General features: G+C 43.7%; 1 pseudogene; it reads right to left on the reverse strand.

Annotated features, from left to right (window-relative positions):
• Positions 1 to 292: 292 nt before the first annotated feature.
• LOC109553580 (small ribosomal subunit protein eS6 pseudogene) lies at positions 293 to 25,222 on the reverse strand (annotated as a pseudogene).
• Between the last annotated feature and the right edge of the window lie 741 nt (positions 25,223 to 25,963).

Genomic DNA, 25,963 nt, shown 5'->3' on the forward strand with positions numbered 1-25,963 from the left:
TCTTAACGACTGGACTTCCAGGGAAGTCCCTTTTCTCCATCTTGAGGGTCTTCTCTCCTTCATGGCCACATGAACAAAATTCATCTTACCTTAGAGGTGAGTTCAAAAGCCATCTCAGACAAGTTGTCCCTAAAGACTCCCCGTAGAAGTGATTTCTCCCACCTTTACTTTCCTACAGCTTTTGAGTCCTCTTAAACATTTATAATTTTCCACCCTGTATTATGGTTGACACACAGAACTGTAAGTCCTTTAAGGGTGTGCATCCTTGTCTGTTCATCTCCGCATGCCCCCTACAAGCAGCATAGCACACGACACAATGCTGGACTACTCAGGATGCTTTTATTACAAGTGACAGGAACCTCGCTAACAGGCCAGGAAAAGAGAACGTATTAGATAAACAAACACAGCAGGTCACACAGCAGTGGGAGGCACAGGGGAACAGCTGGGCCTGGGGACAGCTGGAACCACGGACTGGAATTCAGCAGGACACAGGCTCCATGTCTCTGCTTCTCCCTATCTGTTGGATTCATTCTCCTTCTGCAATCAAGATCCCTCCGCATGGCACTGACAGCTCCCAGGACTCACATACCAGGCTTCCACCTCCAAAGAGGGCCGGAATTTAAGCTGCAGTTGGAAAAATTGTCTTAGAGAACTACTCTGATTGGTCCAGCCTGGACCAGAGGTCTTCCTTCAATCAATCAGCTTGGCCAGTTGATTGGATGACTCAGTCTTTCAGGAGCTCACTCCTGGGTTCTGGAGCTGATTTTTAGAAAAGAGGAATTTTCATGAGCCAGGCAGGCACCCCAAGAATTAGAGCATTCTTTTTCTCCTTTTTTTTTTTTTTTTTAAAGAAGTACTATAGTTGATTTACAATGCTGTTTGTTTGTTGTTTTTTTTTTTTGATGTCTGATCTTATTTATCTGTTACTCTTAGAACATCTCATTTTTGACTGGACTCAGAAGTAGAAGCTCTCAGAGAGGACAGCCTCCGTCTCTTGGCAATCTGTTCCTGCCGTTTTTCTTTGGCCTCCTTCATTCTCTTGACCAAAAATTTAGCATATTCTGCAGCCTCTTCTTTATTTTTCTTAGTACGCTGTTTCTTCAGAGCAGTACGCGGGCGTTTGTGTTGCAGAACTCATGGAATCACAAGACGCTGAATCTTGGGTGCTTTAGTCCTAGCTTTCTTACCGTCTTTGTTTAGGGGCTTTCGCACAACATACTGGCGGACATCATCTTCTTTAGAGAGACTGAAAAGTTTGCAGATTCTGCTAGCTCTTTGGGGACCCAGGCGACGAGGCACTGTAGTATCGGTGAGTCCAGGAATATCCTCCTCCCCTTTTTTCACGATGACCAAATTGAGAACACTCAGATTTGCATCCACAGTGCAACCCCGTACAGGTTTGCGCTCTCTCTCCAGTCCTCCTTGATCTGTAACAGGAATGCCCCTTACTCAGTAGCAGGCAAACTCGGCCATGGGTCAAGACACCCTGCTTCATGGAGAAACCCTGCTTATCGTTCCTGCCACCTATTCGGACCACATAACCCTTCCATTCTCCACCCAGAGTGGCAGCAGCAACTTCTGTGGCCATACGCTTCTCGTAGAAGGTACAAAGTTTTCGTTCATGGTCTGCTTCAATGAACTTCTGGCAGCCAGTGGCTGGGAAAGAGATGTTCAGCTTCATTCTGAAGCGGCTGACAGCCTCCAAGGCGCCACGAGAAAGAGCTACACACAAAAAGAGCTAGATTTTTTTTTTTTTAATCTAACAGATTAGATTCTGATATACAGCAAAGTGACTCATATATATAATTTTCTTTTTAATTATAGGTTATTATAAGATATTAAATATAGTTCCCTGTATTATACAGTAGGACCTTGTTGTTTATTTTATATATTAAAGTGTGTATCTGCTAACTCCAAACTCCTAATTTATCCCTCCCCCAGCTCTCCTCTTTGGTAACAATAAGTTTGTTTTCTGTGTCTGTGAGTATTTCTGTTTTGTAAAGAAGTCCATTTGTATCGTATTTTAGATTCCATATACGAGTGACACCATATGATATTTGCCTTTCTCTGTCAGATTTACTTCACTAAGTATGATAATCTCTAGGTTCAACCATGTTGCTGCAAATGGCATTATTTCTTTTTTTATGGTTGAGTAGTATAGCACTCTTGTATCCAATAAATTTATTTCAAACACGTTATTAGTATTTTTGTTGATGAGAATGTATGTAGTAGTGCCCTAAGAATTCAATCACTGCTCAGGGCTGTTCTTTGTCATATTAACCACGTACCCATTTCTTGAAAGGGAAAGTCGTTCAGTCGTGTCTGACTCTTTGGGACCCCATGGTCTATACAGTCCGTGGAATTCTCCAGGCCAGAATACTGGAGTGGGTCGCCTTTTCCTTCTCCAGGGGATCTTCCTAACCCAGGTCTCCCACATTGCACGCGGATTCTTTACCAGCTGAGCTACCAGGGAAGCCCATTTCTATTCATTAAAGTAGAACTTTTAGTAATTCCACTTGTCAGTCTCACTCCTAATAGAATATACACCTGAAAGGAAGAAAATTGATTCTTTCCTTCTTTCTTCCTTTGGCCACAACTTGAGGTTTCTGGGATCTTAGTTTCCCAACCAGGGATTGAATCGGCATCCTTGGCAGTGAAGGCATGGAGTCCTAACCAATGGACCATCAGTGAATTCCTTCCTAAAGATCCTTTAAAATCAAACTTTCCTCTAATCTAGATAAACTTTACCTCTAACTAAAATGGGTTGATGAAATTTCTATATGTATGTAGCTGGACCCCAGTGAAAAAATGGCATCAAGCTTATTCTAGCTTTTGGTTGTTGTACACAAATTCCTTGTATTTTTGACCAATTTTCTCTCTTCCACTTTCATCAACATCCTATACCTTGAATCCCAGCACTTGTGGATTTGCTATGTAGAATGCATGTTTGTTTCTTTTGCTCAAATTGACCATTATTCATTATGAAAAATTATGAACATATTCTTCAAGACTGGTTTTTCTGGGATGGGCCCTCATGGCCAGGGCTGTGAGACTCAGATTGGAAAGTAGGTCAAGGGTGAATTGGTTTTCTCACTTTGAGCTTTTTCACACTTTGAGATCTTTACTAACCATTTTGACCCCTTTTATCAATGTCACCTCTACTGAAAGTCAATAAGAACTGAATTACCCAGACCTTCTGGTCCTTGAGTCCTTGAAAGCTGGGGGCATGGCAAGAAAAATCTTTTATTTCAACCAATACTTATCATTAAGAGAGGAGAGAAGCAAAGAGATGTTAAGGATAGCAGAAAGTGGGCTCTTAACACTACACACGATAGCCAAACATCTATATGAAAAGGAGATTAATTTATCCAGATGATATGTCACATGTCTAGACCATACCATGAACTGAATATTTTTTTCATAGATTTGCAGTTGCCAGGCTTTACAAAAAATATATAATATGCCATTTAAATTTCAAATAAACAATGATATTTTTAAACTATAAGTATTTCCCATGTGATTCTCAGGACAAACTTACACTAAAAAATTTAGTGTATCTGAAATTCACATTTAATCAGGTGTCCTGTATTTTATCTGTTAGTTCTACTTAGATTAGGTACTTTGGCCTTATATAGACACAGTATGAATTTTACTTGTAAGTCAATAATTTTTTTTTTAAGATATATATACATAGGATTTCCTGGGTGGTCCAGCAGTTAGGAATCTGCCTGCCAATGCAGGGGACACCAGTTGTATCTCTGGTCTGGGAAGATCCCACATGCCACAGGACCACTAAGCCCATGAGCCGAAACTATTGAGCCTGTGTCCTAGAGCCTGGAAGCAGCACCTACTCAGACTGTGAGTCACAACTGCTGAAGCTTGTATGGTCTAGAGCCTGTGCTCCACAGCAGGAGGAGCCCTGCAATGAGAAGCCCATTCACCGCAGCTAGAGAGTAGCCCCTGCTCACCACAACTAGAGAGAGCCCACTCACAGCAATGAAGACCCAGCGCAACCAAAATAAATAAATAAACAAAAATTCTCAAAAGGTATATGTGAAGAGAAATGAAGCCTTTCCCATGGTTTATCTTTCCACTATCTTTGAAATGAAAAACTTGACTGTTCTTCTAAATTCCAAATTTTATTCCATATGGCTCACATCCTGGAACCCGAAAGCAGTTTAATCAATGGATAAATTGAGTTAATACTCTATTCTGTTAACATACTCTTTGTTAATTTGATTGCTTCTTACTTTGAATACATTACAGTGTTTAGGCCAGTGTCACAACCTTTAGTCCTCTCACAAAATCTCCTAAATAGTGGTGATGCAGTCATCTATTCAAGGACCAGTTGTCAAACACAGTCCCTGCAATGCTCCTTTCTAGGCTCTATGAGATGCCTGAGTGCATCCCAGGTCGTTTCAGTTGTGTCCAACTTTTTGCAGCCCTACACACTGTAGCCAACCAGGATCCTCTGTCCATGGAATCCTCCAGGCAAGAATACTGGAGAGGGCTTCCCTGATTGTTCAGTTGGTAAAGAATCCGCCTGCAATGTAGGAGACCCCAGTTTGATTCCCGGGTTGGGAAGATCTGCTGAAGAAGGGATAAGTTACCCACTCTAGTATTTGGGCTTCCCTTCTGGCTCAGCTGGTAAAGAATCCATCCGCCATGTGGGAGACCTGGGTTCAGTCCCTGGGTTGGAAAGATCCACTGGAGAAGGGAAAGGCTACCCACTCCAGTATTCTGGGCTGGAGAATTCCATTGACTGTATAGATCATGAGGTTGCAAAGAGTAGGACACCACTGAGCAGCTCTCACTCACTCATACTGGAGCAGGTTGCCATTTCCTTCTCCAGGGGATCTTTCTTACCCAGGGATCAAACCCACATCTCTTATGTCTCCTGCATTGGCAGGCGGATTCTTTACTACTAGTGCCACCTGGGCACCCCCATGAGATGTACAAAGACGTATGAAACTCATCAATGACCCTCCGAGAATCTACTGTGGCAGGCAGTACTCAAGGTGCTGGGAGTGCTGTAGATGGGCTTGCAATTGACCAAGGAAGAGCACATCCAATAAGGTGGGAAAAGACACCAAGATCCCCAACGCCAAGGGACTGTGTTCTGCTAAAGAGTAGGGGTTTTGTTTTGCTGAGTGGAGGGTACAAGCTGAGGGCAAAGTCTGACTTTCTTAGGATGACAAAACTAATTCTTTTTTTTTTTCTTTTTTTGTTTTAGCTTTTTATTTTGTGTTGGAGTATAGCAGATTAACAATGTTGTGATAGTTTTAGGTGAACAGCAAAAGGACTCAGCCTTTGAATATGCACGTGTCTATTCACTCCCAAACTCCCTTCCCATCCGGGCTGCCACCTAACACTGAGCAGAGTTGCCCGTGCTACTGAGCAGAAGACATTGTTAGTTATCCATTTTAAATGGAGCAGTGTATACATGTCGATCTCAAACTCCTTAACTATCCCTCTCCCCTCCCCTTCCCCCCTGGTAACTATAAGTTATTTTCTAAGCAAAGGCAAGTTGAGTGGGAGGAAAGAAAGAAGAGAGAAGAGGCAACCAGCAGAGCTGGGCTCTTTGATGGGAAAAGACAAAGATGTCCTCTGGGGTAATGGATTCAGTTTCTGCCCAGTGATATGTGTGAGACGTGATCCTTCTTTCACAGGCTCCAAAGAATCCCCAATAAAACATCAGTTTTCTCATTAGTACATTGTGGTATTGGATGTGTTTTGGAGGATATGACAGAGCGGTGAGCATAGCCTCATAGCGAGTGTAAAGTAAGAGTCAAGGCCCCCACGGGAGGCCCACCCATCTGGGCTGCATCTTGGGAATGTTCATCTCACATGTTTGGTATAAGTTAGAGAATCCAGCTGCAGTTCAGATTAAGTTGTTGCTAAGAAGACAACCTCGCCATCCATGCCAAACATTTGGACTTTTATGTAAGAGAGTGAAGATACTTCTGGCATGAGCCAATGGTTCTTGGCATCAGTTAAGTTTCTTTTGTTTTAAAGCAAATCAAAGCCGATTAAGCAAGAAGAAAAAAAGAGAGAGAGAGGGAGAATGTGGGGAAAGGGATTGGTGGGAGAAGGTATTGGAAGCACAGGGGAGAGTTCACAGACTCAAAGGAAGAGCTGACCAGCTAGGCCTTGGAAAGGACAGGGGGACAGAGACCAGGGCTTCTCCAGGGACCTCGGGGGCCAAAGCTCATAGACGTTTTTTTTTTTGTTTTTCTTAGCTGCTGCACTCATGTGTTTTAGCCTTACTTATCATCCTGGTCATGTTTTCAAGTTCCCATGAAAGAATCTTACTAGTACAGCTCACTCCAGGGTTCTCTACCCATTGTGGTCAGCCAGATCGTACAGACGTGACTCACAACAGAATCTCCTCTTCTTTCCAGGCCTCCAATATACTCAAAACTAGCTGGAAGTGCTGCTTTCTTGGATGCTTATACAGCTATATCCCTTCTTTTGGTTTAACTGAGAATTTTAAATTATTCCATCTTTCTCACAAATACTAATTTGGAAGTTACATACTTGATTTATATTCTTCTGGTGGTTACCCTAGAAATTCCAACTTAATTTACCAAATTTAGGTTAATCAGTATCTTTACCCTCTTTTCAGGCATTATAAAAACCTTAAATACTTAAATTCCATTCCCACTTACCTACTTGTAAACTGACTTTTTTCATATATTTTAATTCAATTTTAAAGCATAACCTAAAATTATTTATTACAATTTTATATTGCCAATGTTCATTTGCACTTGCCATTTTCTTTGTTTTTCATTCTTTCTGTGTCTCGTACATTCCCTATAAGATCACTTTTTTTTCCCTAAGTCAAGTACCTTTAGGAGATTTTGGCTTTCCCTGGTGGCTCAGCTGGTAAAGAATCTGCCTGCAATGCAGGAGACCTGAGTTCGATCCCTGAGTTGGGAAGATCCCCTGGAGAAGAGAAAGGCTACTGACTCCAGTATTCTGGTCTGGAGAATTCCATGGACTGTATAGTCCATGGGGGTGCAAAGAGTCAGTCATGACTGAGCGACTTTCACTTCATTGCACTTCACTTAGGAGATTTTGTTAGTGAGGAGTGAACAATCTTTATTTCCCTAAGATGTTTATTTATTTATTTTGCCTTTATTCTTTTTAAAATTGATTTACTTATTTACTTTTGGCTGTGCTGGATCTTTGTTACTGTGTGGGCTTCCCTAGTAGCTCAGATGGTAAAGCATCCACCTGCAAAGCAGAAGACCCGGGTTTGATCCCTGGGTTGGGAAGATCCCGTGCAGAAGGCAATGGCAATCCACTCCAGTATCCTTGCCTGGAAAATCCCATGGACAGAGGAGCCTGGTGGGCTACAATCCATGGGGTCACAAAGAGTCGGACACAACGGAGCGACTCCCACACGCAGAGAGGGCTTTCTCCAGGTGCGGTGAGTGGGGTCTGCCCTCTAGTTGTCTTTCAGCGACGTCTCATTGCGGTGGCTTCTCTCATTACTTAGCACAGGCTCTAGAGCATGTGGGCTTCAGTAGCTGCTGCGTATGGGCTTAGCTGCTCCACAGCGTGTGGGATCTTAGTTCCAAAACCAGGGACCTAACCCGTGTCCCCTGAATTAGCAGGCAAATTCTTAACCACTGGACCATCAGGGAAGTCCCAATTGTGTCCGTATTCTTAAAAGATGTGTTTTCACTAGATATACAATGGTAGGCTTGCAAATTGTTTTTTTTTAATATGCTGAAAATATAGCGTTATTTTTCTGGTGTCCATTGTTTGTTGTTGAAAGCTTGCTGTCAATCTAGCTCCTGGCAATCTTTTCTCTCTGTTTTTTTCCGAGTATTTTTAAGAATTTCTTTATTTTTAGTTATCTATAATTTCACTATGATGCATCTGAATATATCTAAGTATGTTATATTGCTTGGATTCAGCAGATTCCTTAATCTCTGGATAAGTATCTGGAGCAGTGGTAAAAATGTTTGAGCATTATGTCTTCACATATTGCATTTGCCCAATTCTTTTCTCCCTCCTTCTGGAATTCCTCTGTAACATTATCTCGCATGTCTCTTAACCTCTATTTCATATTTTCCATCTTTTTTATTTTGTGTTGCATTCAGAACAGTTCATTGCTCTTTCAATAATTGTTTCTTCAATTGCACTCTTAATCTATCCCCTGAATTTTTAATTTCAGTTAAAACTTAAACTTTTTTATTTTTAAAGCCCCACGACACTTTTTATAGTTTACTAATCTCTGCAGATATTTCTAAAATATATCCTTTAAACACTAAGTAAGGATGTCTTATAATTTATCATCTCTAACTTAATCATCTAGAATCTACATGGCTCTTTTTATGGTTCTCTGTTGTTTCTGTTGGTTTCCGTGTGTGCTTGGATATCTTGGATATTTTAAATTATACGCTGCTCACTGCCTTGGAAAACTGTTTATGGAGATGCTCTGTGGCCTAAGATGAAGGGGCTCTTCCTCAGGAGAATTTGAATTTGTCTTTCCTTCTTTCGGGCACATAGGTACCCTTCTGTGTGGTACCATTTTAACTTCATTCAGGGTTTAGGATTTCTCAGACCACCCAAGTCTTTTGAATCCGTGGGAGTAACTACCTCAAATTACAACTTCTCATGCATTTTGTTTTGCTCCTTTGCTCCTTCTGGCCCAGTTTAATCTCCTCAAACCCCATGGAGGTGGAAGCAGGGAGGTGGCGTCCCCTTTGAAAGTCCCGCTTCCTGTGGAGGCTTCCATTTAAACCTCTGTCCTGGGCTTTAATTTCGGTCCCTCTCACACTGAGAGCTCAGTTCCTCGGAACCATCTGGCTTTTGTGAGGACAGAAGAGTGCTCTGTTTACCTCTGGATTTCTGCTTTCTCTTAGCTTTTGGCCTGATTTTTTTGTTTTTATTTGATCAGTAATTTGATGCTTTCGTGAAGATTATGAAACATTTTTCTTTTCCTCATAGTTTTTAGATGCTCTTAGCCAAAGGGTATCTCTGAATAACCTAACTCACCACAAAGAACAAGGCCAGGCCACAAAGACCGAGCGCTAGCTCCTCAGGCCTCCAGCCGGTGTCACGTTTCTCGGGGAGAGTCAACACAGCACCTTCTGCCGTAAGACAAGAGAGTCTGCTTCGTGTCAGTCAAATGTCTAATGACTTTTGAGGACTAGAGGTTTATAACCATCTTGAGGCAGATAATTTTAAAAGGACGTGGAAGTGAGAAGAATTTCCATTCTGGAGTCTCTTAATACTTCTTCTATCCAGTACTAAAAGGCCTCAATCCACATCTGAGCTCCACACTTGGAAAGAGGAAACATCTGATGGGTGGCCTGTCTCCTGTAGCCTTCCCCTGTGGTCCAGCGTCCATCACGGTAGATAGTGTTTACCACACTTTATTCCTCACAGGTGGAGTCTGCCTCAAAAGACAGGTATTTGCACCTGACAGAGTTGAGTTCTATCCTTGATTTCAGAACCTGCTACATCTACATAGAAACTGTATGCGGAAGGGGAGACAGAAAGGGAAAGTGGTGGCAGGGAAAATCTTCTGGGGAAAGATGAAGAATTTGATGGTCTTGTCTCTTGGCATTCAAATGCTTTGCCCTTCTCTCCATAAAGTGAAAGTGAAGTCGCTCAGTCAAGTCCGACTCTCTGCCACCCCATGGACTGTAGCCCACCAAGCTTCTCCATCCATGGGGTTTTCTAGGCAAGAATACTGGAGTGGGGTGCTGTTTCCTTCTCCAGGGGATCTTCCCCACCCAGGAATCAACCCCAGGTCTCCAGCAATGCAGGCAGATGCTTTACCCTCTGAGCCACCAGAGAAGCCCACCAACAGTGTAGGAGGGTTCCCTTTTCTCCACACTCTCTCCAGCATTTATTGTTCGCAAATTTTTGGTGATAGCCATTCTAACTAGTGTGAGGTGATATCTCATTGTAGTTTTGATCTGCATTTCTCTAATAATTAGCAATCTGAGCATGTTTTCATGTGTCTCTTAGCCATCCGTATGTCTTCTTTGGAGAAATATCTCTTTAGGTCTTCTGCCTATTTTTTGATTGGATATTTTTTTATATTGAGCAGCATGATTAAGCAGAATATCTTAAGGAGAAGGCAGACATGATGATCATTTGTAGTTGTAGACTTGGGTTCAATCAGCATTGATCAAGGACCCCTTAAGCACAAGGTCCTAGGTCAAGCGTTTTTAAAAATACAACTCATTAAATTCAAAACAAAAAAATCATGTCCCCTCTCTAGTGTTGAGCAGGGAGGTGTGAAAAACAACAACAACTATTTTAGGACTCTGGAAGGAAGAAAAGTTCTTACTAGATATTCTCCCATGTAGGGAAAAATATTTCAGGAATATATTTGGAGACTCAGGGGTACATTTTAAAGCTCAAGTTTGTATAATATTCCATTCAATTAAGCCTCCAGTTCTTCTGAAGGATGTGGTAAGAGTCCTGGACGTGAAAGATTTGCATTTTAGCCGTGTTAGTTCATATTGCATTTTAATTTTCCAAAAATTTACTTATGTATTTATTTTTGGCTGCTCTGCATCTTCGTTTCTTCATGTGGGCTTTCTCGAGTTGCGGCCAGCGGGGCGACTCTTCAATGCAGTGCTCGGGCTTCTCGCTGTGGTAGCTTCTCTTGTCGTGGAGCATGGGTTCTGGGCGTAGGGACTCAGTAGTTGCGACTTGTGGGTTCTAGAGCATGGGCTCAGTGGTTGTGGCACACAGACTTAGCTATCCTCAACATGTGGAATCTTCCCAGAGCAGGGAGGGAACCCGTGTCCTCTGCATTGGCAGGTGGACTGCTAACCACTGGGCAATCAGGGAAGTCCCTTACGTCTTAGTTTTAAGGAAAGTTGCACAATGTGCTGTTTCTGTGAAACCCCCTGTCCACAGGGTAAAGATGCTCAGCACCCGTACAAGAAGTTGTATGCAACCCAGTTAAGGAGGGGAGTACCATGTGTCCACAGAGGGGAGTTTTTCTTCAGGGAGCACCTTACTGATTTTTCTTTGATGACATGTAGTCATTATACTACCTTCCACTGTAGCTATTTGTGGATGCCTTCTATATCATATTAAACTCTACTTTCTGGGACATTCCGAGGCCTTATTTTCCCACAGCCCCTAGCACTGGACAGGCAATAAATCATAAGAGGCAGTATATGGGTGTAGAGCATTAAGTACTAAGGCTCTGATACTAAAGACAGAAGAGATGTGAAACTTCCCTCGTGGTCCAGTGGTTAAGGCCCTGTACTTCCAATGCAGGGAGTGAAGGTTCAATCCCTGGTCAGGGAACTAAGATCCCACATGCTGTGAGGCCAAATAAATAAAATAAAAATCTTTTTTAAAAAAGACAGGAGAGGTACAAGTGTCACAGATGCTTGTTCTTTTTCTCGCGCCGATTTTTTTTCTTCTTTCCTTCCTTCCTTTCAATGACAACAGAATCCCAATTTTCATCACTTATCCATTCCTTGCTCATGCAGTCAACGCCCCTTGGGAAAAATCTGATCCCACTCCTGGCTCCAGGGGTGTATTAGTCAGGGTTTTCCAGAGAAACAGAACAAATATATATATAAAGAGATTAATTATACAGAATTGGCTCGTGTGGGGTTAAGATGGAGCTTGCAGATGGAGGCTCAGGAGAGTGGATGGATTGAGTTCAAGTCCAAAGACAAGAAGAAACTGATGTTGTTGCTCAAAAACAGATAGAAAGCAAATTCTTCTTTCCCCCCAGACCTTTATTCAATTCAAGCCTCCAACAGATTAGACAAGGCTCACCCACATTGGGGAGGGCAATCTACTTTACTCAGTCTACAAATTTAGACATTCATCTCCTTCAGAAACACCCTCACAGACACAGTCAGAAATAATGTTTGATCAGTGTATGGAAACCCTGTGTCCCAGTCAAATTGATACATCGAATCAGCCATCACCAAGGGCAAACCCTATTTGGTTTAAGCCAGTCATCACACCCTGCCATGTTGCTGGTCACAGTGCTTGGTTCAAAATGAGCAAATATCCAACTCCAGGCCAATAAAATGCAAGAGGAGATGACATTTGCTGGAGATTGCAAGAATAGAAACTTTCTTACTTTTCTATGGAAGTGACTTCTTATCCATCTGGACATGAATGAAAAAGATTCAGTCCAGGAACGTTGCTAGTAGTCATCTTGAGATGATGAAGAAGCCAGGCTTGGGACATAACAGGTAGTCTGGAAGGCAGAGAAAGGCATGAAATTAAACTGGATCAGTGTTGAAATTATTGAGCCTGGGATCATGGTTTGCCTTAAAACCACCATATGCTCCTGCTGCTAAGTCACTTCAGTCGTGTCCGACTCTGTGGGACCCCATAGACAGCAGCCCACCAGGCTCCCCCGGTGGGATTCTCCAGGCAAGAACACTGGAGTGGGTTGCCATTGCTTTCTCCAATGCATGGAAGTGAAAAGTGAAAGTGACGTCACTCGGTCGTGTCCGACTCTTAGCGACCCCATGGACTGCAGCCTACCAGGCTCCTCCGTCCATGGGATTTTCCAGGCAAGACTACTGGAGTGGGGTGCCATTGCCTTCTCCAAAACCACCATATAGCTGAACTTAACAGTTATAGGAGCCAGCAAATTCCATTTATCATGTCAACTGGTTGGGGCTGAATTTTCTGTTACCTGCAACCAAAAGACTTCTAATACAGTTGGAATTTCAATGTGATGATCAATGAGAGACTAACATTCAATGATCCCGTTAAGAATGCAACAGAAAAGTAAACATTTCTGCTATGTGAGCAACCAAGTTGGACTGCATACATCAGAAAAGACGACCATGTATGCAAAACTTGAAACCACCAGAGGAATTCTGCAGAGCTACAGCCTACATTCCTTCTTTCTCTGCAACTATAAACATCCTTCAAAGTAGCCTCTTCTCCTCCACAGGGTTCCAGGGATACATCTCAGCATTTCTCTGAGAGTTCACTTGATCGAGAATCTTTAAAGAAAGGGAGAGTAACTTATTTTTCTTAGTGCATTCAGCACTTTGAACAGTGCCTGGCAAAGACTAGGCCCCTAATAACTATGAATGTATGAATGGATGGATTTATTTATTTAACAATTACAGATCTTCCTCAACTTAAGCTGTGGTTACGTTCCAGTAAACCCATCATAAGTTGAAAATATTGTCAGTTTAAAATGCATCATAAGGGGCTTCCCTGGTGGCTCAGTGGTAAAGAATCTCCCTGCCAATGCAGGAGACACAGGTTCGATCCCTGGTCTGTGAAGATCCCACATGCCCTGGAGTAAATAAGCCGTGCATTGCAATTACTGAGCCTGTGCTCTAGAGCCTGGGGAGCGGCAATGACTGAGTCCACGTGCCCCTAGAGTCCGTGCTTCACAGTAAGAGAAGCGCCTGAGAAGCCTGAGCACCACAATTAGTGTAGCCCTCGCTTCCGGCAACCAAAAAAAGCCTGTGCTGCAACGAAGACCCAGCACAACCAAAGGTAAACAAATACAGTTATTTTTTACAATTAAAATGCACCATACGGTATTCTCTGGTGGTTAGGACCCCACACTTCCATTGCAGGGGCACAGGTTTGACCCCTGGTTGGGGAACTAAGATCCTGCGTGCCTCATAGCATGGCCAAGAAAGTAAAAATAAAATGCATCATAGCTTAGCCTTCAACATACTCAGAGCACTGAAACTAGCCTACAATTGCACCAAATCATCTAACACAAACTGATGTTAAAGCAAAGTGTTGGGTATATGTCATTTATTGAATGCTGCACTGAGAGTGAAAAACCAGACGCTTGATGGGTCCAGAATGGTTTTAAGTGTATCACGTGGTTGACTTGGAGCTGTGGCAGGTGCCACTACCCAGCGTCAGAGTATGTAACCAGCGGAAAGATCAAAATTCCAAGTGTGGTTTCTATTGAATGTGTATCTTTTTCATACCATCAGAAAGTTAAGGAAAAAAAAAACCCGCAAGTTAAACCATTGTAAGGTGGGAACCATCTGTGTTTATTAAGCACCTGCTGTATGCCAGGTACCAAAGGAGGTGTCAGATTACAACAGTGGGCAAGACCAAGGCAGTCCTGGGAGTCTTGGTGTGACAAAGCTTCTAGGGAGAGGGAATGTTTTATTCCAGATAAACAGGTACTGGTTACCTAGGTGTGTTTATGTTGCAAAATTTTACCAGGCTGGGGACTTCCCTGGTGGTCCAGGGGCCAAGACTCCACGCTCCCAATGCAGGGGGCCCGGACAAGATGCCTCGTGCTGTAACTAGATGATCCTGCATGCCACATGGAAGACCGGGAGCAGCCAAATACATTTTAAAATTGACCAGGTTTATGATGCATGCATGCTGTGTCTTTACTTCAATAAAATGCTCCCCCAAGTAAAACGCAGAAATAAAAAGTCCTTATTCTCAAAGTTTACATTCCCATCAGAGCAGACAATACAAATAAATATACAATATGTTGAGAGGTAGTAAGTGCTATAAACGTCTGACTGTAAGAAGGATGAATTCAGTGAGAACACAGACGTGACAGAGAAAGCACACTTTGAATATGTACTACCACAGGAAGAGCATCCCCAGGCTTCCAGCCATCCACCTCAGAAGCTCAGCTTCAACTTGCTTTCTGAGTCAGGCTGACACATACCTTTGTGCTGCTAACTGGGCTCAACTGAGGATGGTCCTGCCAGGGACGGATGTGGGAGTGCTTAGCAGATGGGTACATGTGGGACTTCCCAGGTGGCTCAGAGGTAAGGAATCCACCTGCCAATGCAGCAGATGTAGGTTTGATCTCTGGGTTGGGAAGATCCCCTGGATGAGGAAATGACAACCCACTCCAGTATTCTTGCCTGGAAAACCCCATGGACAGGGGAGCCTGGCAGGCTGCAGTCCATGGGGTCACAGAGAATCGGACGTGACTTAGCGACTGACCGCACATGCACGAGCTTATGTGTAAAACCTGACTCCAGAAGAGTGCTGGGATACGCATCCTCGGCTCTGCTTCTCCAGATGTTGGAAGGATTTGATCAGGTATTTTGTACATCATTGTCTACATTTTAGAGTATTTAATGAGAAATGTTAGAATTGCAGAAATGGAAAAGACATTTCCCCATGGCCAGCGGGTGTTTTTGGACAATCTATTGTGTGCCCAGACCTGTGGAAGTCAGTTCTAAGATACAGTTCTAACCAAAGGCAGTTTATCATCTTAATAACAAGATGGATACCTGTCAAACAACTACAGAATAATATAGGAATTTAAATAATCAAACTTAGGACCACCCTGGTGGTCCAGTGGTTAAGACTCCTCCTTCCAATGCAGGGTGTGTAGGTTTGATCCCTGGTCAGGGAGCTAAACTCACATGCTGCAGGACCAAAGAAACCTAATCATAAAACAGAAGCAGTATTGTAGCAGATTCAATACAGACTTTAAAAATGGTCCACATCAAAAAACCAAAAATCTTAAAAACAACTATCTTGTGTGATTTTTAGAAACTGTAAAAAATTGAAAAACAAACAAAAACACAATAGGCTTGTACAGTATCCCGTAGGTCCCCTTTATAGCATTTGTCACATGTGAAATTTTATTTATTTTTTAAAATAATTTTATTTGAATTTTTTGGCGGTGCTGGGTCTTCACTGTCGTGTGGGCTTTTCTCTAGTTGTGGTGAGCGGGAGATACTGTCTAGCTGTGGTGCTTGGACTTCTCCTTGCCGTGGCGTCTCCCGTTGCAGAGCACTGCTCTAGAGGGTGCGGGCTTCGGTAGTTCCAGCACGTGGGCTCAGCAGCTGCAGGTCCCGGGCTCTAAAGTGCAAGCTCAATATTTGTGGCCCACTGACTTTGTTGCTCCAGGGCATGTGGGATCTTCCCAGACGAGGACTGAATCCAGGTCTCCCTTGTTGGCAGACTGAGCCACCAGGGAAGCCCACGTGTGCAATTTTATTTTTGTACGCGTGGGTGTTTGATCGTTCGTCTCCTCACCAGCCTGTTAGCTCTATAAGTCTGGGACTGGATCCAGTTTTGTTCACCGTCATAGTCCTCAGAGTGGAGGAAAGTGCCCCGCAAAGAGCAGGCCCTCGGCACACATGTGGAATGAAGTAACTGAGTGTGAGAATGCAACCACATCACAAAGACAGAGTAGCTTAGCAGTCCACAGCACGGGCTGTGCGGTTAGATTGATCTGCAGATTCCTAGATGGTTACTTGTGTGTCCTTGGGTAAGATCTTTAAAGTAAATAAATGTTTTACTCCATTATCTCTGCCTAAAATGGGGAGAATTATCATTCTCACCAGGACGGTTCATTGTGAAGAATGAATGACAGGGGCAAAGTGCCTGGCACATAGTAATTGCTCAATAAACAGTACTTCTGAGTATTACCTTTGAAAGTATTCCAATAGTCGCTTTTATGAGGTTGAGGCAGAAACTAGCAGAAATTATGAATCTAGTTTCTAGTCCTCGTTTCTAAAAGAAGAAAAGAAATGAGATGTGTATCCTGGTTGTACGCATTCTTCACTCACTCATCCCATCTGATGAAGCCCCAAAGCCAGTGTTGTGGGGTGAGCGTTTAACTTGTTGAAAGTCAGCAGACCTGGCTCCTGAGCCTCTCTGGGCTGTGCTGGTGAGTCGACTACACGCATCAAAGCTGCAGGCCAGCACAGGCAGCAGTGTACTGGCCCTGGGACCGGCAAGGCTCAGGGTCTGTGTGACCCTGAGCCTTCCAACCACAGTCCTTAGATCCTGCAGGAACCACAGGGAGTCTTCAGGGCCCAACATCTCAAGGATCCCCTTCCTGTGAAATTTCAGAGGTTTCTCCTGGGTCAGGAAGCCTTAGGTAGTAGTTAGCATAAATATTGTCACGTCCCCGCCCCAAATCCCAATTTAAAAACTGGCTTAAAATCCAAACACGATCACATGTTTACACCCAAACATGATTCAATGTGCATTCCCCACGTGGGAGGAATTGGCAAACCAGGTTGGTGAGCATCAGAAACAAAATCACCTGCCCAACTAATTGCTCAGTCATGTCCAACTTTTTGTGACCCTTATGGACTGTAGCCCGCCAGGCTCCTCTGTCCATGGGGATTCTCCAGGCAAGAATACTGGAGTGAGTTGCCATGCCCTCCTCCAGGGGATCGTCCCAACCCAGGGATTGAACCCAGGTCTTCTGCATTGCGGGTGGATTCTTTACCAGCTGAGCCACCAGTGAAGCCCATTTCCCCAATAGTTTACTGGCAAAGGAAGGAGTTTCTACTCTGTTTTTACCTGAGCAGCAAGAACCAGGTGGACCACATGCAGGATAGGTGATAACAAGCTCCAAAACCTAACCTACCCCGACATATTCCAGACAGCACAGATCATCCCCCCAAATCCCCTCATTAGAAATTCATCCTTTTAGTAAAGTTATTGACCTTTCCTTACAGTTCTTTTACTGCAATGTTTTAAAAGTCTCTCTCACTACCTGTCTTATTAGCAGGCTCCTGTGAACTGATGTAACAGTTCCTTTATCCCAGCCCCCAGAAGGTTGGATGGCAAAGATGAAGGACACAGGGGGATGGGGGTGCCTTGTGGATTTCACAGTTGAAGGAGACTGGGTCAAGCCTGAAAGCCAGGAATATGCCCTGCTTTTGATTTGAATCATTGAGGATTTGATATTGTTTATTAAAAAAAAGATTATTTTTTGATGTGGATCTTTTTTAAAGTCTTTATTGAATTTTTTACAGTATTGCTTCTGTTTTATGTTTTGGTTTTTTGGCTACGAGCCATGTGGAATCTTAGCTGCTTGACCAGGAATTTAACCGACACTCCCTGCATTAGAAGGGGAGTCTCACATGGATGGAGTCTGTCATGCAGAGTGAAGTAAGTCAGAAAGAGAAGAATAAATATTGTATATTAAAGCATATATGTGGGATCTAGAAAAATGGTACAGCTAAATCTATTTCCAAGATAGGAACGGAGACACAGTCATAAGAGAACAGACATGTGGAGCCGGTGGAGGAAGGGGAGGGTGGGAGATTGAAATTGACAGGTATATACTACCATGTGTAAAATAGATAGCTAGTGACAACCTGCTACAAAGCACAGGAAGCTCAGCTCAGTGCTCTGTGATGACCTAGATGGGTGGGATGGGGGTGAGAGGGGAGGGAGCTCCAAGAGGGAGGGGATATAGTATACATACAGCTGGTTCACTTCATCATACAGCAGAAACTAACACAATATTGTAAAGCAATTATGAAGATTTTTAAAATTAATTAATTAAAACACAGGTGAAGTCTCAACCACTGGACCACCGGGGAAGTTCTGATGTTTTCTTTAAAGGACTGTGTAATTCAAATAAAAAAAGCTTTGAAGAGTAACTCACACATTCATTTATTCCTGTTCACCAAGTGCCTGCTGTATGCCAGACATTATTCAAGGTAGAGTCTCCCCCAACCCCCTACCTTTTGAGAGGCAAGAGGCAAATACAAAGGAAGACCCCGGCCTGTGTCCCCCTCTTCTTCTCATCTTACCCTGAAGCTTTCTCCCACACCAGAAAGGCCCCTCTGCAAGCTGTGTGGATGCTCCAGCCAGTCGAACCTCCATCCACACCCATTTCGCTAGAGTCTTAGGACAGACTCAAGGAAGAGGCTGATGCAGACTCTGGAAGTGGGCTTGAGGCCAACATGTGGGTTCCTGGTGCATGGTCTAGAAGCAGGGGTGTGGGCTCCATGTGGCATAGCCACTTACCCACACAGACTCTTCACCCCGAGGTGAAGGCACGACCAGAGAAGGGCCAGAGAGAGCCTCGTACAGCCTGTTGGTGTGTAAGGGCAGTATTGATTCTAGATGCAGGGAATACATGAAGAAACGTACCAAAATCTCTGCCTTTGTGTTGTGTACACTCAGTGGAGGGAGACAGGCTATAAACAAATACAGAGCAAAAAGTAAATAGCTACATATACAGTACCCTTAGGGGCTTCCCTGGTGGCTCAGTTGGTAAAGAATCTGCCTGCTATGTGGGAGACCCAGGCTCAATCCTTGGATCAGGAAGATGCCCTAGAGAAGGGAATGGCAACCCACAGCAGTACTCTTGCCTGGAGAATCCCATGGAAAGAGGAACCTGGTGGGCTATAGAACATGGGGTTGCAAAGAGTCGGAGATATTTGATAGTAATAAGTACTCTGGAGAAAACAAGAGGTACAGACAGGGGAATTTTAAATAATGCAGTTTGAGCAAGGTACTGTACTGGGATTGCTGTAATAAAGTATCACAACCTGGGTGGTTTAAACAGCAGAGATATATTGTCTCATGGGAGTCTGAATCCAAGGTATTGGTAGGGTCTGTTCCTTCTCAGGCTGTGAGGAAGAATTGGTTCCGTGTCTTTCTCCTGGCTTCTGGCAACCTCAGGTCTTCCTTGACTGGTGGATAGCTGTCTTCTCCTCATGCCTTCCCACCATCTTTCCTTTGCATGCATCTGTCTCTGTTTCTAAGTGTCATCTTTCTACAAGAACACCAGTCATGTTGGGTTAGGATCGCACCCTAATGAATGACTTCATCTTCCGTTGGTCATCTGCAAAGATCTTTTTTCCAAATAAGGTCATAGTCACAGGCACTAGGAGTTGGGATTTCAACATATTCCGAAGGGACACAAGTCAACCCTTATCAGAAAGCTTTTTTGTCAAAATGCTGCTGCTGCTGCTGCTGCTAAGCCCAAAGGTGAAGGGTTAAAGGGGTGAACCATGCTGAGATCTGGGGCCAGGACTTTATAGCAGAAGAAATAGCACGTCCAAAGCTGCTCATTTCTCCAGAACAGCATTTTGGTGGGTTAAGACAATGAGCCTGGAAGGTCAGGGAAAGAGAGTCTGCAGCGGAATAATGCATTCCTGGGACTTCCTCGGTGGTACAGTGGCTAAGATTCTGTGTTCCCAATGCAGGCGGCCTGGGTTCAATCTTTGGTCAGGGAACCAGATTCCATGTGCTGCAACTAAGAGTTCACACGCCGCAACTAAAACACTGTGAGTCAAGATCCCACACGCTGCAGCAAAGATCAGAAATCCCCTGTGCCACAACTAAGACCAGGCGCAGCCAAATCAATAAAACATTTTTTAAAGAAAAAGAGGAAATGGCCCATCCACCTCTCACGGATGTCCTCCGTAACCTCAAAGTCCATCCTTTTGAAATGCTGGAGACTCTTACATTTCCCGAGAGTGAGGTGTAAGATCGTTGGAAATGGAGAATAAGCCCCCTACCTCCTGGTGGTCAGTGAACACCGGTGGTCAGTGAACACAGGTGATGCTGAGGGTACCCAAGCCACCGTTCTCTTTCATCTCCACTCCAAGAAGTGGCTTGTACCCTTCAGCCCAGGAGGAGCCCATGGAACAAAAGGGAGTGTGGCTGGAGGCAGGTAAGGGCTAAGATGACAAAAGACAAGGGAGTCAAGTTTATCGTTGAAAGATGCCTATGGAATTTTGACGATGAGATGAGATGAGATGGTTGGATGGCATCACCAACTCAACGGACATGAGTTTGAGCAAGCTCTGGGAGTTGGTGATGGACAGGGAAGCCTGGCATGCTGGAGTCCATGGGGTCGCAAAGAGTTGGGACACAACTCAGAGACTGAACTGAATGGAATTTTGTCATCATTTATTGTTACTCTCTTGTCACATTCAGTCCCCCGTAACACGACCATCACTGACAGCTTTCATTCTGATTTTCTTAGTATTTTTTTTTTCTTAGTTTTTAATTGGAGGATAATTGCTTTACAATGTTGTATTGGTTTCTGCTGTACAATGTGAATCATCTTGGCTTCTGAAATCCTATCTTACCAATGAAAATTAGAGAAGTAAAAGAGAAAAGGCAAGTTTCCTGGAATTCAAATTTAGAGTAAGAGGAACCAGCCATGGATAGTTAGTGTGTGTGTTAATCGCTCATCATGTCCAACTCTTTGCGACCCCATGGACCAGAGCCCACCAGGCGCCTCTGTCCATGGGATTTCCCAGGCAAGAATACTGGAGTAGGTTGCCATTCCCTTCTCTAGAGGATCTTCCCAACCCAGGGATCAAACTCGGGTCTTCTGCATTGCAGAGCCACCAGGGAAGTTTTCAGTTAACACACAAAAGAGAACAGGCACATTTCCTGGAATGCAAATTTAGAGTAAGAGGAAATGTCTTTAGTTGAAATCTGACAGCCACTGATCAAGCCCAGCATTACGGAACCACGTAGCCTCAAAAGTTCTCTCTGATGTGTCTCATTTCAACTCAGGTCAGGAGTGGAACGGGCAGTTCTTCAGACTTCCACTGAATCATGCCTAACCTTCTGGCTTCACTTATCTGCAAGCTGGAATGCTCTCTGCAGCCGTCAGCCATCACCCCCCACCCTTCCCTTCATCCTGCTCTGTCCTCAGATAACAATCCTCTCCAAACAGGCTCTGTTCCCACCACGTTTGGAATGCTTCAGAGTCAAACTGAATGTGAATCAGAACCAAAGTCCCTTCATGCCATTCCGTTCACCTTCCTCTCACATTCCACACCTCGCCCTTAGCTGGAGGGGCCCGGGTGGTTTTCCGCTCACGACTCCCCCAGTTCTGCCTGACCCAGCCCAGGCTTGTTGGGAGACTAAGTCCTTTGTTCCCGTCCCCCTTGGGGCCCTGGGCACCCTTCCTCGCCATCCCAGCTCTGCAACAGTCTCCTCCTTGTCTGCCCAAAGCCCACTCCGGATCCAAGTTCCCGTGTAAGGCTCTGGCCCCGTAGTTATTTTCTAGTGACGTGTACCCTTGGTTTCTCCCTCAGGCTGGGACAGGAAGCCCAGAACGTTCTTTAAAGCATGGCAGAGGGAGAAAAGAGACGGTATCAGCCTGTCCCAGAGCCTTGCGCTTTCTGGGGTTTTCAAAGTAGAAAACAGCTTCCTTTCCAGGGCTCCCCTATCTCCTCCAAAATGGAGACACTTGGTGCCTAGGGGAGTGGGCAGCCCCCCTAGGTGGGTTGTCTGTGTCATCAGGAATGTCAGGATGGGAAAGGGAGAAGGGTGAACAAAAGGCCTTGTGTGTGCCCAGCAAAATTTCCTTGGAACCTACCAACTCCCAAATATCCTTAAAGGGCTTGGAAATCAATGCGTAGTGAGCATCCCTCAGGCGCCTTGCACATTTTCCTTGTATAGTTTTATCTTTATTTGTATGCAGATATACACATGCAAATCACTGCGGGGTAGGTCTTACCATCCTCATTTTACAGATGCAGAAACTGAGGTGTGCCGTGCTAAGGGCCTCGCGGGTCACAGAGCTAGTAAGGGGTGTAGCCCAGACTGAATTGGGTCCTGAGTTCAAACCCTGTGCTCTTTCATTTCCTCTTATTTAAAAATAAATATTGTTTTTCTGAATATCTAAGTGATACATATTCTTTTTTTAATGTATTTTTCTACTGAAGAATAGTTGATTTACAATGTTATATTAGTTTCTGGTGTACAGCAAAGTGATTCAGATATACATACATATATATATATTATATACATACTCTTTTTTAGATTCTTTTCCTTTAGGTTTATTATAGGATATCAAACATAGTTCTCTGTGCTGTACAGTAGGTCCTTGTTGTTTATCTAAGCTTTTTTATACAGTAATGTGTATCTGTTACTCCCATACTCCTGATTTATCCCTTCCCTCCCTTCTTCCCCTCCCGTAACCCTAAGTTTGTTTCCTATGTCTGTGAATATGTTTCTGTTTTGTAAATAAGTTCATCTGCATCTTTTTTTTTTTTTTTGGACTCCACATATAAGTCCTAAAAGTTTCCCTCTAAGCACTGCTTTTGCTGCATAGTTTAAGCTGTATTTTCAATTTCATTTTGTTCAAAATACTTTAAAATTTCTCTTGAGATTTCTTCTTTGAACCATGTGTTGTTCAGATGTGTCTTGGGGATTTTTTCAGCCGTCTTTTTATATTTATTTCTAGTTTAATTCCTGTCAGATCTGAAAGCAGAGATTGTATGATTTCTGTTCTTTTACAACCACTGAAGTATGTTTTATGGCCTAGAAGGTGTTCTATCTTGGTAAATGTTCCATGTGAGCTTAAGAAGAATGTATATTCCATTGCATGTCGATGAAGTAGTCCACAGACATCTCTTCTATCCTGTTGATTAATGGTGCTATTGAGTTCAACTATGTCCTTACTGATTTTTTGCTTCATGGATTTGTCTATTTCTGATAGAGGGGTGTTGAAGTCAGTATCTATGATTGTGCATTCATTTCCTTGCAATTTCTCCTTACATTCCATCAGTTTTTTTTTTTTTCATGTATTTTGAGGCTCTGCTGTTAGGCACATATACATTAAGCATTGTTATTTCTTCTAAGTAACTTCTTAAGTCTAAGTTTATGATACCTTGTACAGTTTTATGTCCTCTTTTTCTCACTAAAAACAGGATTTTGCTCCTAGGCACAAGCCCTTTCCACTACATAAGTCTAATATTTCTTAATCAACTTGGTTGGGACCAATTTGTGATGATTCACAGCATTGCCTGGCTACTCATGTGTTCTGGAAAGTGGTAGGAGCGGGTACAGGACTTCAGGTGGAGAAGGGGTTGAGAGGGAGCCCTTGACTGCTGGCAGCCATTATCAGCAGGGGAGATGGCAAAAGAACAGGCAGAAGTTTCAGTTATTGAGTGAGACAGCAGGTCAGCATCAGCATAGATTGGACCAGTGATGCTCTTTCCGTCTGAATACCTGCCTATTGGTACAGAGTTAGGACCAGGAACCCAAAGTAGAAGGCATTTTGAGTACTTCTTAAAACAGAAGCCACGTGGGCAAAGGACAGGGCAAGGTTGAGAGCCTGTGTAGAGTAGACACCAAGGTCAATACCACTCACCCAGTCTGAGTGTCCAGCGGGTCTCCTAGATGGCGCCTCCAGTCTCTGTTCTGAAACTCAGGGAACTTTCTCATTCGTCGTCTTGGAGCTCTGCATTGCTTCCTGTCACCTGGGCAGCCAAGCCACAGTTTGAAAGTGCGTCATGATAGATGTTTGACATGTAAACCCTCATTAGTAACCACCTCTGGAAATTTCTTCAATTACTTTCCCAATCGATTCACTTGTCTTCTGGAGCTTTGGCCTTGACTGGCTATGCCTATGCTCAGAATGGAAGAAGGAAAAAGGCTCTAAAGAAAGGATTGAGCAGTGTTAAAATAGTAGGTTGGGCGAGGGCAATGACCTTAACACTACTGAAATCAGCTGCATTTTATACTGTTCTCAGTTTCAAGGTCTCCAAGGTCTGCCTACGCCCAGTGCAATCGTATGCTGAGCTTCAGGGCTTCCAGACCCTTCACACAACAGTAACCCTGAGCAACCTTTTAGTGCCAACCAAGTCGCTAGATCCGGGGATAAGGGCTGACTTTGTCTTGCCTTCTAAGAGGGGCTCTGGCATCTTTCGTGGACTAAAATTTTTTCTGAGACATCTTTTGCTTTCACTGGAATACAGTTGTTGCTTTTCCATAATAGATTAATAAGGGATGTTCTAGAACTGGCAGTAGCATCCTCTCATAAGCATTGCCTTGGAGCCAAGAGACAGTGTAGTATCATCCCAGAGATGGAAGTCTCAGACTTTGAATCAATGTTATGACCAAGTGCAGCGGAAGGACCAGAAGGAGCGGAGCAGGAGGGAAAGGAACACAGCGATGTGGTCAGGACAGAGAAGCAGACACGCCTTCTCTCCTTCCTGCCTCGTTACTGTCCAGCTAGTTACTTACCCAGAGCTTCAGTTCCCCCGGCAAGAAATCCCAGCGTGGCCTCTCGAAGAGGGATTCCTTATCTGTTTACTGAGCATCTATTAAGCACCGTGAGCCTCTTGTCAAGCACAGCCAGGTGTTCTTCATCTTCTATCCCAAATGCCTAACACAATGTCTGGTACATTTCAAGCATTTTATCAACGATTATTGAATAAGTAAATAAATGTATGGGTGGGAAAAAAAATAAATGAGTGGAGAAACAAATGAGTCAGTGTAGAACTGCTGACCTTTGAGAATCTGCTTTGGAAGGGCTGAAAGTTAGAGGAAGTGCTGGTTTTGAGGTCCCTAGTGGTTACTAGTACCAGCCACGGAAGTAAGTAGAAATAAAAGAGTTGGCTCCCTTCAAAATACACAGCCCGTAGAAAGAAGGTTGCTATGAAAGGGGTGGAAAAAGCCAGAAGTTAACGGGCTCCATTGTGTAGGGAGCAATGTGGCCCAGCAAGACGGTTGGGTCAATTTCATTAATGCCCTTAATGATTAATTTCTTAGTTAATAATTGACATGTCATAGCAGAGAAGCCTGAAAACTGAAATGGCGATTGTTTCAGTATTTCAGATTCTCGTGCGTGTCTGGGTCCTGTTAATAGTCTCCATGGGAAACATCTGCAGGGGTAAGGTGCGCTTTTAATCTTCTGACATGTTTAAATAAATTCAAATAAAATAAATGTAAATACAGGTCTCCTGGGATACCAGAAGAGGATGAGCATCATCAAGAAGGAGTACTGGAATTCCTTAAATATCTGGGTGCTCTGAACAGGTCCTCATTTAAGATCTGAGGCTCTCCAAACAGGGCTGCCAGAGAATCGAGTCACCCCACATGTATCGGGGGCGACTCATATAACAGGAAGAGCGCTGGAGATTTTTGCTTTGTCATTTCCTCTTTGAATACAACAGAAAAATCCAGTTAGCCAGGATTCTGGAACTCTGCCGATGCTTCCTGTCCTATCTGACTGTAAAATTCAACAAGGGATCATAAATAATAGACACGAGGCCAAAAATACATCTGGGGAATCCTGTCAAAGAGAAGGGCTGACGTCAATGACTTCTGCATGGCCTCTGATATTTAGTCCCGAGAGTGAGAAGCGAGATTACAGCTGAGGGGAGGGCATGAAGCAGGGACTCAGCTCAGCCCAGGTAGCCCTGGTGTTCTCTGCTCTGTGGCTGCATAAAAATTTCCCCAGGGCTTAGCAGGTTAAAACAGCAGTCTGTCTCCTGACCTTGGGGTTCAGGAATTC

Source organism: Bos indicus, chromosome 27 (assembly GCF_029378745.1).
Source record: "Bos indicus isolate NIAB-ARS_2022 breed Sahiwal x Tharparkar chromosome 27, NIAB-ARS_B.indTharparkar_mat_pri_1.0, whole genome shotgun sequence".
NCBI lineage: Eukaryota > Metazoa > Chordata > Mammalia > Artiodactyla > Bovidae > Bos > Bos indicus.